The following is a 15,015-nucleotide window of genomic DNA, read 5'->3' on the forward strand; positions in this document are numbered from 1 at the left end:
GGTTTTAGTTGCAGATATCTAATAGCTTATGATCCCGAGCATTTCTTCATTGCTTGTTAGCCACCTGAATGTCTCTCTGGGGAAGTGTCTGTTCATATCCTCAGCCCTTTAGTTAATTGGATTGTTTGTGCTTCTTTGTTGAGACATTGAAGTTTAAGGCTGTAAATCTTTCCAGAGGCCGACTTTCACTCATGGAGTTGCTGGTGAGTGAACCATTAACTTTTTGATTAGCAGCTGAGCGCTTAACCACTGGGTCACCAAGGCTCCCTCACAGGAGATAAAGAGCAAGAAAAGGGAAGCTCAGGATAGGGATATTTCAAAAGCATTCCCACACAAAGATAATTGCCTCCATTCTCACCACTATCTCTAGTTCCTTTGCCTCCTGCCATTTCATCCCTCTCACTCTAACCCCCACACATGGATCAGACAAGGTTCACTTTCTGTGCATTTGCCGCTGGGCTGTTAGATAAAACCACAGACCCATGCTCACCAGCTCTAATAGCTGATTTCTAGTTGTTGAGGCCATTGGTAGTTCCCCAGGCTCTCTCATTCCCCCATTATGGGGTGGCTTGCAGTTTTAGGTATTATGAATAATTAATTGCTAAGGACATTCTTGTGTATGTATTTGTGGTTGTTACATAACCTGGTGTCAACTTGAGGATATTAAGAGTGAAGGGGTGGGGAAAAAAAAGAGTGAAGTGGTGGAATGTAGCCTGTCAATCAGATCATAGCTTAATGACCTCATTTGGAGGCACTAAGAAGATAAATTGCTCGCTGGAGGCGGGACACATACTCCCTGGGAGACATTCCTGTTGACAAGCCACATGGAGCTACGCTGATAGAGCCAGAGCCCAAGAGCTGGAGGAGCCATAGGGAGACTCATGCCAGTGCTGAGATGCTTCTACCACCACTGGGTCTACAAGACTTTCCACCTACTGCCTGTGATCTTCCTGCATTCGGCATCATTGCATGGCTGCACGAGTCTAAAGAGGAATTTATGGAGTAGTAGCAGCATGTGGGGTAATATCGGACTTATGGATTTGATCTGGATTGGGCTGGGATGTTTTCTTAATGTACAATTGTGCTTTGATATAAAGTTTTCTCTTACACACATATGAGTATCTATGAATTTGTTTCTCTTTGTGGACTTATTTTTCTATTTCTTGGGTAAATATCTAGGAGTAGAATGGGAGATCATAAGAAAGGTATATATTTGCCTTTTTTTTTAATGCCAAAAAGTTTTTCCAAATAGTTAATACTACCTGGGACACTTAAAAAGAAAAAAAGAAAGATCTCTGAATTTTGTGCTAGAATCAGAATATTCCAAGAACAAAGACCAGAAAGCTGTGTTTTTTAAAAGCTTCCCTTATGATGTTGATGTAGTTGGTTCATTAATAGACATGTGGAACCCCCTGGACTACACTTGGGCCGTACAAGAATTACTTCATATGGCACTAGCTGTAGTCTTGTAGCTCCCACCAAAAGATTGGTTGTGATTGCAGATAAGGTCCTTCTGACCCACCAAAAGGATTGATAGCTTGCTAAGAATACAAATAAGGTGTGTGGCACTCTTGTGTGAGTGAGGCCATATAAATAAGGTATATGGAACTCTATTGAGGGGATTGGTTAATTTCCTCATTCCTATAAGCTTAAAAAGGAGCCCTAGTGGTAAAGTGGGCTAAATGCTAACTTGAAGGTCAGTGATTCAAACCTACCAGCTACTTCTTGGGAGAAAGATGAGGCTGTGTGCCCTGATAAAGGGATTCAGTCTCTTAAATCCTAAGAAACATGGCTGCTGTGTTCTTTCGGGTCACTATGAGTTGGCATCAACTCAACTGCAATAAGCTTTTGGTTTCTAAACTTAAGAGACAGCCAATTCCAAAACAGTGGGAGACTTCATGGCCACTAAGAAGAAAGAAGAGAAAGAAAAAAAAAGAAGAAGAAGAAAGAAGAGTAGATCCTGTTCTTTAGACCTGGGGTCCCAGGGTTGAGAGCCTTCTGGACCTAGGAGACAGAATTGTAACACCAGAGAGACAATGAGAAACATACACACACACACACACACACACAACAGTGGCAGAGAAATGACAGCAGAAGCAGAAAACCACTGGGAGATGGAGCTGCAGGTTTTCTGGATCATGGAACAACAAAGCTGAGCACCTTTGGGTAAAAGGTTTAATGGCAGAGTAGGGTGCCTCGGACCCTCGTGGAGCTGGGTTTGCCAACCCATGGAGCTAAAGTTGAGCACTTATGAGCCAAGGCTTACTGGTTGAGTGTGGTGCCTCTTGCTACCTTTGGTAGTACTAAAGGAACTTTGGAAGAGTTGTCTGAGTGGGGCAGAGGCCAGACCAAGGGCCTGAGGGTAAGAGAAAGACCTATCATGAGGCACAATGAGAAGAAGGTGTCCTGATCAAAGAGTGGTATTCTGATCATTCCTGAACCTAAATTGTAATCTGTTATTGCCCTAATGGTCTGTGAGGTCTATCTGGTCATTACCATGAATTATTGAACCCAGCGGAGAAGTAGAAAGTAATGTGGGTATGTGTGTTAGTTTGGGTAGACTAGAGAAACAAATTCAGGGAGACTCATATGTTTATAGGAAAGAGTTTTGGATACAAGCGCAATTGAATATTGAGAAAACATCCCAGCCCATTCCAGACCAAGTCCATAAGTTCGATATTAGCCCATATGTCCAATATCAATCTGTAAAGTTATCTTTAGACTCATGAAACACATGCAATGATGTCAAATGCAGGACATCTTGTGGATCCAGTGGTATTGTAAGCATCTCAGCTCTGGTAGGGGACTCCACATGGTTCCAAACTCTGACTGCCTGAGGGTAGCTTCATGTGGCTTCTCCTCAGAAATGTCTCACAGGGAGTGAATAGTAAGAGAGTGTCTCCCGCTTCCGAGGAGGAAAAACAGGAGTTCCCGGAATCCTCATGAGAAGGCCATGCCCACACAGAGGCCTTATTGGCTATGTCTTGATTGGACAGGCTAGACTCCACCCCTCCACTCCTATTCCTCAAACTGACACCACAGTTGGTGTTAGAATTGCCCAAAAAATGTTGGAGAGGGGAGATATGTCTGACGCAGGAATTAGCCTTGGACTGTGATCTCAGTTCTCTCTCCCCATGTCATTCTACAACTTGGTATCTTTATTTTCTCATTTTCCACTCTTTGCTTAGTAAATATAATTCATGTTACCATGCCCACCACGTGTCATGATTACAAAGAAACAGTTGACTAACAGTGATTTAAGCACTAATGACATGTATTTATTTCACATAACAAGAATCCAGAGGTAAATCTAACCACTCAGTAATGCCATCAAGAACCTCATCTTTCCATCCTTTCCCCTTTGTCATCCATAGGATGTTTACTCCATTCTTTGGCATGTCCCCTTATAAGCCCTATATATCTGTCACACCTCCAAACAACATTAGCTCACATGACAATGTCCAAGCAGGAAGAAAAGGGCTGAAGGTTTCTCTTTGAACATATCGCTTATGTTAGAGAGGGAAATCTTTTTCCAGAAACTTCAAAAGACTTCCTCCCAAGTCCATTGTCAAGAACTAGGTTACCTGTCCATTTCTAGGTGTAAAGGGGGTGGGGAGAGGGTACTGAAAAAGTGTCTGGTATTATTGAGCCTCCATAGAAGAGGCGAGGAGCCTTGGTGGCCTAGTGGGTTATGTGCTGGTTTCCTAGCCCTGAGGGCAGCAGTTTGAACCTGCCAGCTGCTCTGTGGGAGAAGATGAGGCTTTCTGGTTCCAGAAAAAGATTCAGAGCCTCGGAAACTCTAGGGAGTTCTACCCTCTCCTCTAGGGTCCCTCTGAGTTGGAGCCTACTCGACGGCAGTGGAGTAGTATAGTGGGAGGTTGTCCCTACTACAAGACAGAAGGGTAGGGGACTAACTGGCTTTTGGTAGGTAATAACAGGGGCTCCCACATGACTTCTCTGAAAGGGCTCTTCAAAGGTCACCGAGGACCTCCTTAATTCCTAGCACCAGCCACTTTGCTCCAGTGTTCCTGATGCTTGACCTGTCTGTGGCGTCCACTTTGCTGCTTTCCTCCCACTCGAAACTCTTCTTTTGGTTTCTGTTACACATTCTCAATACTTCTCTGATCCCTTGGCCCTTGACTACCTTTCCTCTTTCCATGCTGGTGTCAGCCTGGGTTTTCAATCAGTCTCTGGGTGACGACGCTGAATGACTGACTCCTTGAACTCCTTGGGCGTTGGTCAGGGCCTTCTTTGCTCTGAAGAGTCCTGATTCTCCCTCTGCCTCGTCTCTGCTCTTAGATAAAATAGCTGTTGCTCTTTATGAGGTCCTTACCAGTGTTTTCTTAATGACAGACTTCTCTTGAAAGTTATTTTGAGAGAGGTATATCTAAGGTATATCGAGAAGTGTGACGTGGGCCGTGACCACTACATGGAGAGGACGCCACTGAGCAGTTTCTTTACCTGTGGCAGCTTCCCTCCCTAGCTGTGGAAGATCATTCAGCAAGTTAAAAGGAATACTTTCCCATTTGACGGCCTCTGTGGGTCAAGGCCGACTGTGATCTTTTCTTCTCTCTGAAGTGCTTATCTGTGTGCTGCCTTATCTCGGCGTTATCTCAGTGAAAAGGGGAAGGAGCTGGTAGCTGACTGGCAGAGAAACGGATGTCTAGCCTGGACCTGTATGTGGACACTCATTTTAGTGTGGTTATCTCCAATGAGCTGCAGAGATCTAGAAAAGCAGCCCCAAGGAGGACAGCTGACTGTATTTCGCTTCCGGCTCCCCACTCAGCGGCTCCTGTTCTTCTATCTGCTCTCCCTTTAGCGATGCCCGTGGCTCCGGCCCTGGTGGTCTCGCAGCCTGCCAGGCAGTTTTCACTCCTCTCTGTTCTCTGCTCCACCGGGCTGTGTCTGATTCAGAAGGGTTCTGCTTTTTCCGTAGTCGGCTATAACTACCGAGTGGGCTGAGTGGTGGGCCTGTGCTAAGTCCAAAGCGCGCTCCTGCCCAGGCAAGCGGCTTGGGCATAAGACCTTCCTACCATGGGCTCCAGCACTACTTCTGTCACGAAAGTCCTGGGCTGAATGTGCAAGTAGGAAGAGAAGAAATTGAAAAATAGGACTCTGAGCACATCACAGACCAATTGCATCAGTTAAAGCAAGGAAGGTGCAGTTGTAATTTCATGATGCGCTAAGATTCATGAGCTTGGCTTGCATTTTTGAACTGATATTACTATAAAAGATAGGTGTCAGAAGTTTGGACGGGGGCAGTTTTAGTGCTTGCCGTTCACGTTATTTCCCATAGCCACACCTCTGTATTTTATAACTTCCCATAGGTTTGGTCCTGGAATTGAAGGGACTTTAGTGTTTCCCATTCATCCTGGATTTCTGGAGTAGAAGCGGAATTATTTTGCATAGGAAAAGCATATAAATGTGGAGTCCCAGAGTTTAAAAGCTCAAGAAGGGAGGCGCGTTGGTGGGGAGTGCACGATGGAAAGGCTGAGAAAGCCCCATCACTTATGGGGCATAAGCTGAGACATGGCAAGGGAAATAACATGTGTTGAGACCCTTCCCTGAAACGTGAACAAATTCTCAGTGAAGATGTCTGAAGTGAGCGAGTGTGGTATGATTGGATTTCAGATGAAGACTAATGAGAGGGCCACAGATCTTATGAGGCTAGCACTGTGGGCAGCTGTATGTCCAAGTCACACCCAGGCTTCTGAAGCCTCTTCCACTGGTCTTCCTGGTTTGGGTTTCGAACCCCTCCAGCCTGCCCTCCACAAACCAGAGTGATCTTTTAAGACACTAACCTGGGGCATTTCCTGTTTGAACTTCTAATGACTCTTCAGTTGGTGTTTCTCAAACCTAGGATTTATGAGTATCTGGGGACACATTTTCAAGGGTCTTGAGTGCCTTTTAAGAAGTTTCTTTATGGTTTACTTTAATGCCAGGATTAAGCTTAAAAAAAAAAGGTAAGCGTAGTTTGTAATACCCGGGTGACCACCTTGTAATCAAATACTTTTAGATTTTAGTGCTTTAGATTTTGCACTTGTCTTTATTGATTGGGTTGGGTCGGTGCCAAGTAATCTGAAATGATAGCATTTAACTTTTAATGCTGTAATTATTTTTATCTCATCGTTCACTGTGCCTGGCACATTCAATAAAGATTTGTCGAGTAAGTGAAAGGATGAAGTTTGTCAAGCTGGTTTTGTTAGATCTCTCTGTAGCTAGATCTATACCTCGGTCCTTGGCTCCGCGTGAGAAAGAATTCACGCCGAAGCCTGGTTCGTGATCCAAGTGAGTTTTATGAGAGTTAGAAGAAATTTCAGGTTTATGCGGCACTGTGGGGCTCCTCCCGAACATGCGGCCTGGCTGGAAGCTGCTCAGTGGCACGCAAGGGTGTCCCAAAGTCCCTCCAAAGCTCTCCCCCTCGCTGCCAACGTTCCCAGAGTTCTGCCGCTAAAGCTCTCTCTCTCCCTCACTCCGGGCTTCTGCCTTTTCAAGGATTCCAAGGGGAGGCGTGATGGACGACCCCTGATCGACCCTATTGGCTGAACTGAATTCACCTGGCCTAGGTGGGCCAATTCAGGTTCACGCCCACCCCCGCCTACCCACGGGAACCCTGAGCCTCTGGGCATGTGCAGTGTGCCACTCCTTTGTTCCCGTAGCTTGGCCCTCTGGGCGCGAGTTAACGGACATTCCCAGCCCTTTGCTAATCTACCTAACAGTTTCGGTGGCTAGCTCCTTGGTGACCCTGGGCAGTCTGAGATCTCCTTAACTTGGCAAGTGACAAACTTCGCAAACAAGTTATTAGTTAGAAATAGTCAACTAGTTATTTTACCAGACTGTCTTTGTGGGGCTGTAGTCCTCCCTAGGGGAAAAAAAAAGAAGCGGAAGTATAAAGGATTTATGTACATTTTGATGGGGTAGATATGGTATGCAAATGACTTACAAATATAATGCAAATGACATGCAACTCCACATGCAAATGAGCATCCTGTCTTTGGAATCAACTGCCAGGGTATTCACTAATTTGTCTGCAGTTCTGGCAGTAAATCTTTCAAGTGCTCAGGATGTGAGTTGCTTTGCTGGGGATGTGTGCTTCCTAGGGATATCTTACAAAGGAATTGATGAAGTTATTTTCTCAGGATATTTTAAGGGCTGACCTTTGGAATTGAGGAGTGGGTGGGGTGACCAAATTCAACATTCTCTATACCTTTACGTCTTCAGCCACTTTTATCTGCTCTTCCACCCTTACACCATCAGGTTCTGGTCTACAGGATTAGAAAGTAGGCAGTCAGAGATCCCTGGCCCCAGGACCAAGAGGATCACAGAAAATCCTGAGATCAGATTTTTTGCAAATCCTCTCTGGAAGAGGTTAAGAGCAGGGTGTTTTCAGATCTCTCCACAAGCAGAATTTAGCTGATTTCTGCTAGACCTGTTAGAAAAAGATGGGTGGTTACAAGAAGCATGGGGGTTTTCTGAGAAATATGGCTGCTTACTCTTTAACAACGATACAGTATCTGACAAATTTAGCTTACTTGGAAATCTAAAGGAAAAAAATGTCAACTGTGACTTTTTTTTTCATTATAAAAACCTGTTCTTCCCTGTCTGGTGTGAAAGGAAATTTTGGTTAGATAATCTCTCTCTTCAATGATTATAAAAATATAGGGCAAATGAAATAAAAGAGCTTCTAGCAGATATAGCTTTAACATAATTCCAAATCTCTTTTTTCTCTGACACATTGCTTTGTTCGAATACTTATCTCTCAGCACTGTAATTTGGGTTACTTTACTCATCTGAGGTTCAGTCTCCTCATCTATAAAATGAGAATAGTAATTCTTATGACGTTGCTGTGAGGGTTTAAAAACATCATTCATGTACTTAGCACTGTGCCGAGCTCAGAGTAAGTACTCATTAATGTAGCTATTTGCAGTGTTCATCGGTAGCTTTGCCACCTAGTGTGCACTCACCCTCCCTCTGGTCACTGCATTCCATCTCCTTCTGCTGTGCCATCATCCCCCTCCCATGGCGTTCCTGTGGATCCAATAAAGTTGATTCCACCCTAAGCATAGCACCAGAGTGTGTGATTTAGGCTTAAGCCAACAAGACCAGTTCATCTACAAAAACAAAACCAATGAACCTCCAAACTCTGCCACGGAGTCAGTTCTGACTCATGGCAACCCTATAGGACAGGGTAGAACTGGGCCCTGGCTTTCCGAGCCTGTAACTCTTTATGGGCCTAGAAAGCCTCATCTATCTCCTGCAGGGTGGCTACTCATTTCAAACTGCTGAGCTTGAAGCTAGGAGTTCGATGCGTCACACTACACCACCAGGGATCCTCACCAGGAACTGAAGGGAAGAGGAATCGGAGAATGACTGCTAATGGGTAGAAGGTTTGTTGTTGGAGTGATGAATGAAGGTTTGTTGTTGGAGTGATGAATGAAGGTTTGTTGTTGGAGTGATGAATGAAGGTTCTGAAATTAGAGAGTGATGATAATTGCACGACTTCATAAATATACCAAAAATGTATTGGCTTGTGTTCTATAAGGTGAATTTTGTGGTGTGTGAATTGTATCTCAAAAAACAAATGAATTGTACATGAGTCAGTCAGGCTAACGGGAGATAGACTTAAGCCAACCCTCTGGAGTCCTTAGGGAAGCAAACTGGCTCCTTTCTCGCAGCACTCTCCCTTGAAAGAGTATAGATAGGGTTTGGAGCTGCTGATCTGTCTTGCTATGTGTAAAGCTGAAGATGAAATCAGCCAGCTCAGCTGAAAGCAAAGAATGGAAAGACACCAAAATCTGGTTCCACATTGGCGCTAGAGGGACTAATTTGCCTTGAATTGTCCTGCTTTTAGCACTGAAGTCCTGTATCCTGGATTTGTTATTAGATGGAGACCTGATTTCAGTTCTGCTTGAAATTTAAGAGGCACACTCATGGATTTTTCAATGATTATTATTGTTGTTTCCTGGTACCATTGGATCATTTTCAATTCATAGCAACCGTATGTCCAATAGAATGAAACACTGTCCGGCCCTGCACCTTCCACATAATCATTACAATGTTTGAGCCCAAGTAGCAGTCAATTTGTCTTCTTAAGTGGTATTTGGGAGGGGCCCTTCTTCTGGCACTCTGTTGGACAATGTTCAGCTGCTATTCCTAATCTTTCAGTGGTTGATTTTTCACAAGTGGACTGCCTCTTCCTTCTTCCTAGTCTGTCTTAGTCTGGAAACTCTAATGAAACCTATTGTGGTAGTTACCTACGTAACTTCATGTCAGCTTGATAAACAGAGTGAATGGGGTGGAGGTTAGCCTGTCAATCAGGTCGCAGCCTGATGATGCCTCCTTGTGGATGTGGCCTGTCCTGATTTCACTTTGCTTAGGGATGCAGACTCACAAAGTTTCAACTGGAATGAGGATTCTTCACATTAAATAACATGCTGGGTAGTATAGAAATCGGATACCCAAAATTGGGGGGGATAAAGGCATGGAATGGTTGGTTTACAATATGTTGATAGGAGTTTAGGATTAAGGTGCAGGTGCTCACATAACTGCAATTGTTAAGCACAGAATAGTTTTGTTTTGTTCACTATTAGAATGTTATGTTTAAATGAGGATAGCACATTTTGAATTGTATGCATTTTAGTTTTATCCCATTAGGCACAAGTATGATTTTACTATTGTCTTTGTTTTTAAAATTATGTATGGCTAAAGAGTTGTGTAAAAGTGTCAAGTTGACAAGAGGTGGTCTGTGGTAGTTACATAATTTCATGTCAACTTGATAGAGTGAAGGGGTGGAGTTTAGCCTGCCAATCAGGTCATAGCCTGATGATGCCTCCTTGTGGGTGTGGCCTTCTCATGAGGATTCTGGGAAGTTTCTCTCTTTCTCCCTGAAGACTGGACATACTCTGTTTTCACATTCCTGCTGACAAGCCACATGGAGCCACGCTGATGGCATCCAGAGCCCTGGAGATGTGTCCACTGCCAACGGATCCAAAAGACTTTGGATCGATCAGCTTGTGATTGTCCTTCATTCAGCATCATTGCATGTGACTGAGTGAGTCTGAAGAGTGATTTATAGACTAGTATTGGGCTTATGGGCTAATATCAGGCTTATGGACTTGATCTAGATTGGGCTGGGATGTTTTCTTAATATACAATTACTCTTTGATATAAAGCTCTCTCTTACATATGAGTGTCTGGATTTCTTTCTCTAGTCAACCTGGACTAACACACCTATCCACTACGGTGGCCCTGCTGGTATATTAAATACCAGGCGTTAGAGTTTCCAGTGTCATAGCAACATGCAAGCCACCACAATATAACAAACTGAAGTGCAAGTGGCTCCATTATACAAGTCAATACATTTCTTTTCTTTTCTTTTACAGTGTCATAGGTTGGTTTTCTCCAGAAACAGTCTCTGAGATAGAATTTAGGCTTCAAGATATGTGTTAGGAAACAGTGTTCAGTATTGGGCAGAGGAAGAAGTCAAATGACAATGTGGGTTGTTGGTGAGCCCAGTGGAGAGCTCTGGACCAAGTATTGTCCCTCATTGGGTCAAAAAGCCAAGGATATTCTGTTCTTCCCTGAAAATTTCTAGTTATCCTTCAAGTTTCAGTCCAAGTGTTGCCTTTTGGGAGAGATTTTCCTAAAGTCCCCTAGTGATGGTAAGTCCCACCTAGCCCATTTTCTTTATGTGTGGTAGAGTTAGTTTTTTGTTTGCTTGTTTAGTATCTGTCTTGCAGACTTTGCATTTCATGAAAGAAATGAAAGACTTAACAGCTTAAAATAGGAGTTGGTGAAGTATGACCCATGGGCCAAACCTAACCTGGGACCTGTTTTTTGTATGTCTGGAAACCTAAATCAAATTTTTACATCTGTAAGGGCCATTTAACGATGTGTATTGTAACATATTATGGATAACATTGTAAATAATGGAAATTCTAGACACTGAACTGTTTTCATGTAGAACCTATAACTGTGCTCATGCAGAACATGTACATAGACCAAAATGTAGCTTTGTGAGTAGAATAAATGGATACTGTGTGTTTTAAAAATTAGAAAATATGTACATCGGGGTGATATCCATCCACCATATATTTTCTGTATTCCTAATAAATAATCCAAGAAAATGGATTATATCCGGAAGAAAGCAGCATCAAGATTAGAGAAAAATTCCTTAATAACCAGCAATACGAGGGGGGTACAAAATAAAACCAGAATTTTTTTCAAAGCTATGTCTTTAATTTTTTAAAAATAAAACAACCTTATCACCTTCATAGTACTCTCCATTACACTTAATACATTTGTCAAATCTACCATTCCTTCTTGGAGACATTTTTCAAACTCACCTGTTTGGATGGCTGACAGTACCTCCCTCATTTTTTTCTTCACCTCTTCTATGGTGTCAAATCACTGTCCTTTCATGTCCCTCTGCATTCAAGGAAACAAAAAGAAGTCACAGAGTCTGGTGTGTGGGACAAGAGAGGCATGCTGTTTTTTGCCAAAAGCTGGAGCACTCAGATGGCTGCGTGAACAGGTGCATTGTCATGGTGGCAAAGCCAGTCCCCCGTCTGCCACATATTGGCCTTTATTGTTGCATAGTGTTATGTGATCTTTTCAGAATCTCTAAATAGAAAGCTTGATTAACAGCCTGACCTGGTGGAACTAACTCCAAATGCACTACGAGTCGACATTTTCGTCCATTGGGAATTGATGGACATTCAGAACATTTCACCTTTTTTGAAACAAGAAAACCACTTGTATACTTGAATTTTTCTCATAGTGCTGTCCTTGTAAGCTGTGTTCAACATCAGAACAGTTTCTGCAGTAATTTTTCGAGCAGGAAACAAAATTTCAAACAAAATTTTACAGCTGCATGCTGTTTTATTAAATTGGCCATCACACACACACAAAACAAACAAAAAACCCCAAGGTTTGAACGCAACTGCTTTTATGAAAAAATTCATTGTGACCAGAGGGAACCTTCCCGGGCAACACCACTGGGTACATTCATGCAGAGTGAGTTGCCTGATGCTCACCTAGTGGGAAAAATAACTACTATGAAAACTGAGCCCAGCAGAGCTATTTTCTGTTGTTGGTTTTTTTTATGTAGATGGCACAACCTTGCGCGCTTAAAACAAAGAGAGCTTGAAACATTTGCTGATGAAAATAAAAGGCTGTACCCTACAGAATGAATTACACTTCAACAAAGGAAACAAAAATCCTCACAATTAGATCAATAGGCAGCATCTCGATAAATGGAGAAAAGATTGAAGTTGCCAAGGATTTTCTTTTACTAGATTCCACAACCAATGTTCAAGGAAGCAACAGTCCAAAAATTAAATGACCTACGTGTTTGGCAAATTTACTGGATGAAAGAAAGGGTTAAAAAGAAAATATGTACCTTTGCGGACTACGGTGCACATGATTCAAGCCACAGTATTTTCAATCAACTCCAATGCACGTGAAAAGGACACATTTGAATAATAGTATTGGCTATACCATGCGCTTCCCGAAGAATGAGCAAATCTGTCATAAGAGAAGTACAGCCAGACGGCTCCTTAAAGGTAAAGATGGTAAAACATCTTCTCATATACTTTGGACATGTCACTCGAAGGACCAGTCCCTGGGAAAGGACATCATGTTTGGGAAAGTTGTGGGTCAGCAGCAAAGAGGAAGACCTTCACTGAGATGGCGTGGCACAGTAGCCGCAACAATAGGCGCAAACACAGCACTGATTGTGGGGAAAGTGCAGGGACAGGCAGTCCCTTATACATAGGGTTGCCGTAAGTTGGAACCAACTCAACAGTAGCTAAAGACAACAAAACAAAAATCCCCACAGCCAAACCTAAAATCCCTACGAATACTTTGTGCGAGAGAGGGTGTAGCTTGCTAAGCCAAAAATATTTACTATCTGGCCCTTTACAGAAATGATTTGCCAACTCAGGGTTAAAACAATGACTGTTTCATTTCAAGTCGTGATTTTGTGGGTCAGGAGTTCAGGAAGGCTTTGGCTGGGTGAATCGTTTCTGCTCCATGTGATGTTGACTGGGATTTCTTAGTGACATTCAATTGGGGGTTGATCTGGTGCAGAGGGCCCAAGACAGTTTTATTGACATCTTTTGTGCCTTGCCAGAATGGCTGGAAGGCTGGATTCAGCTGGGCCTCTTTCCCTTTCTATGTTTTCTGTTATCAGGATGTTTATTCCATGAAACCAAGAGAGGAAGCTCTCAAAAGCCTATAACTGGTGTAAAGTTGTTTCCTTGGTCAAAACAGAGATCAGCGCAGATTTAAAGTTAGAGGAAACAGAGCCCACCTCTCAATAACAGGTGGGGGAAAGAACTGACTGTCCTCTTAACCTCAGGACTAAATCTGTACACCCACTATCTCATTATCAACTCTCAGCACAGCATCTGACCCATAATCTCAATAAACTTGCTGACAGTGAGAGGTGAAACATATTAGGGTTATAGCTAGATTGAAGCTAAGGTCTATTTGGACCTTTACCACAAATCAGTTGCCATTAGAATTGTGTTTCATAGGTTGTTTTTTCCATATATCTATATTTGTTGAGAATATACATTGCAAAACTTATCCCACTTGAACAGTACAATTTGGTGACACAGGTGACATCTTTCCAGTTGCACAACCATCTCATCCTTCTTTGTTTGTCCCTCAGTAGTATGAATGCCCTGTCCCCCAAGGCTCCTATATCATCTTGTGAATTATCAGTTTAATCTCATGCATGAGAGGGAGGTGTCAAAAATTTGTGGGAAAATTCCATTTAAATTCCATTTTGAAATTGAAATTGAAATTCCATTTCAATTCCATGAACTTTTTAAGCCGCCTTGTACACAGTTCTTCAAAGAGTGTCATGTTCAAGGCAGAGCATATTTTTTTAACGTGTTAAGCTTCACTGTTGTTCAGTTGTAAGAAGATTTCAGGGGATAGTCTTGGCTTAATTTCAAGATTATTTCAGGGCAATAGTTTCAGGGATTCATGCACCTTCCATGGCTCCAGACATTTAAGGTTTTGATGGGTGTTTTTTGTTGTTTTGCTTTTTTAGGGCTTTCAATGGCTGATTTTTAAGAAGTAGTTTGTTGGCCTTTCTTCTAAGGTACCTCTTAATGAACCTCTGTTTTTTTGGTTAGCAGCTGAGCATGTTAACCATTTGCACCTCTCATGGACCTTGAGCCCTTAGGAGCACTCCATTCCACATGTACCATTTGGGCTTTTCTATGAGCCTCAAACAAAGCTGAAGTTGAATACATTTGAACTTCACTTTCTTTTTTGGTAAATGAGGGGCACTACAATTGTACCTCAGAGGATTTTTGTGAGGCTCAGATGACATAATCAACATGAGAAAACTAGACAAGTCCTCTTTAGTGTCAAGTTACGATTGTTGTCATTCTTGCTCAGGCAGGTAGTGGGCAAGGTTAGAGACCCTTGGCCTTCACTGGGGAAGACCTCCCAACCTTGTCTCCCTTTCCAACACTCACCCCTGTCAGTCCCTGAGTAGCAAGCACTAGGAGAAGGGAGGTAGGGTTCCTCCGGTTTGTAATCTAGTCCCAGCCGGGAAGATTTATTTCCCCACAGGGGCTCTAATGATGGTTCAATGGGTTTCATAATTCCATAATGATCTTGGTGCCAATGCCTCCTACCCTGGCTGTCTCGGCAGAGGCAGTGGGGAAATGGGAAGTCACACTAGCTAAACAAATAAGAATGATTAGTTGCATGTGGCCGGCCCCTTGTTGCCTGAGCCGGCCTATTGTGTGCTCCAGCATATGGAGTAATAAAGATGCTGAGAAAAACAGCCACTTGTCATCCTTCCCCAGCTCAGGAAATACAGTCTTCCTTTTCCCAGAGAGCCCCAGAAGTCCTCTTCCTCAGAGGCGCTCCCATCCCTTTCATTTCCTATGTGTCTCGTTTTTTGTCTGGAAGGAGGGTTTCCAATTTCTTCACCAAGCCCCCAGACCGCTTGGGCATGACGTATAATGCGTGTGTAGACTTGGGAGTAGG

Source organism: Echinops telfairi, unplaced genomic scaffold, assembly GCF_000313985.2.
Source record: "Echinops telfairi isolate 266 unplaced genomic scaffold, ASM31398v2 ScPeMD7_7469;HRSCAF=8507_1, whole genome shotgun sequence".
NCBI lineage: Eukaryota > Metazoa > Chordata > Mammalia > Afrosoricida > Tenrecidae > Echinops > Echinops telfairi.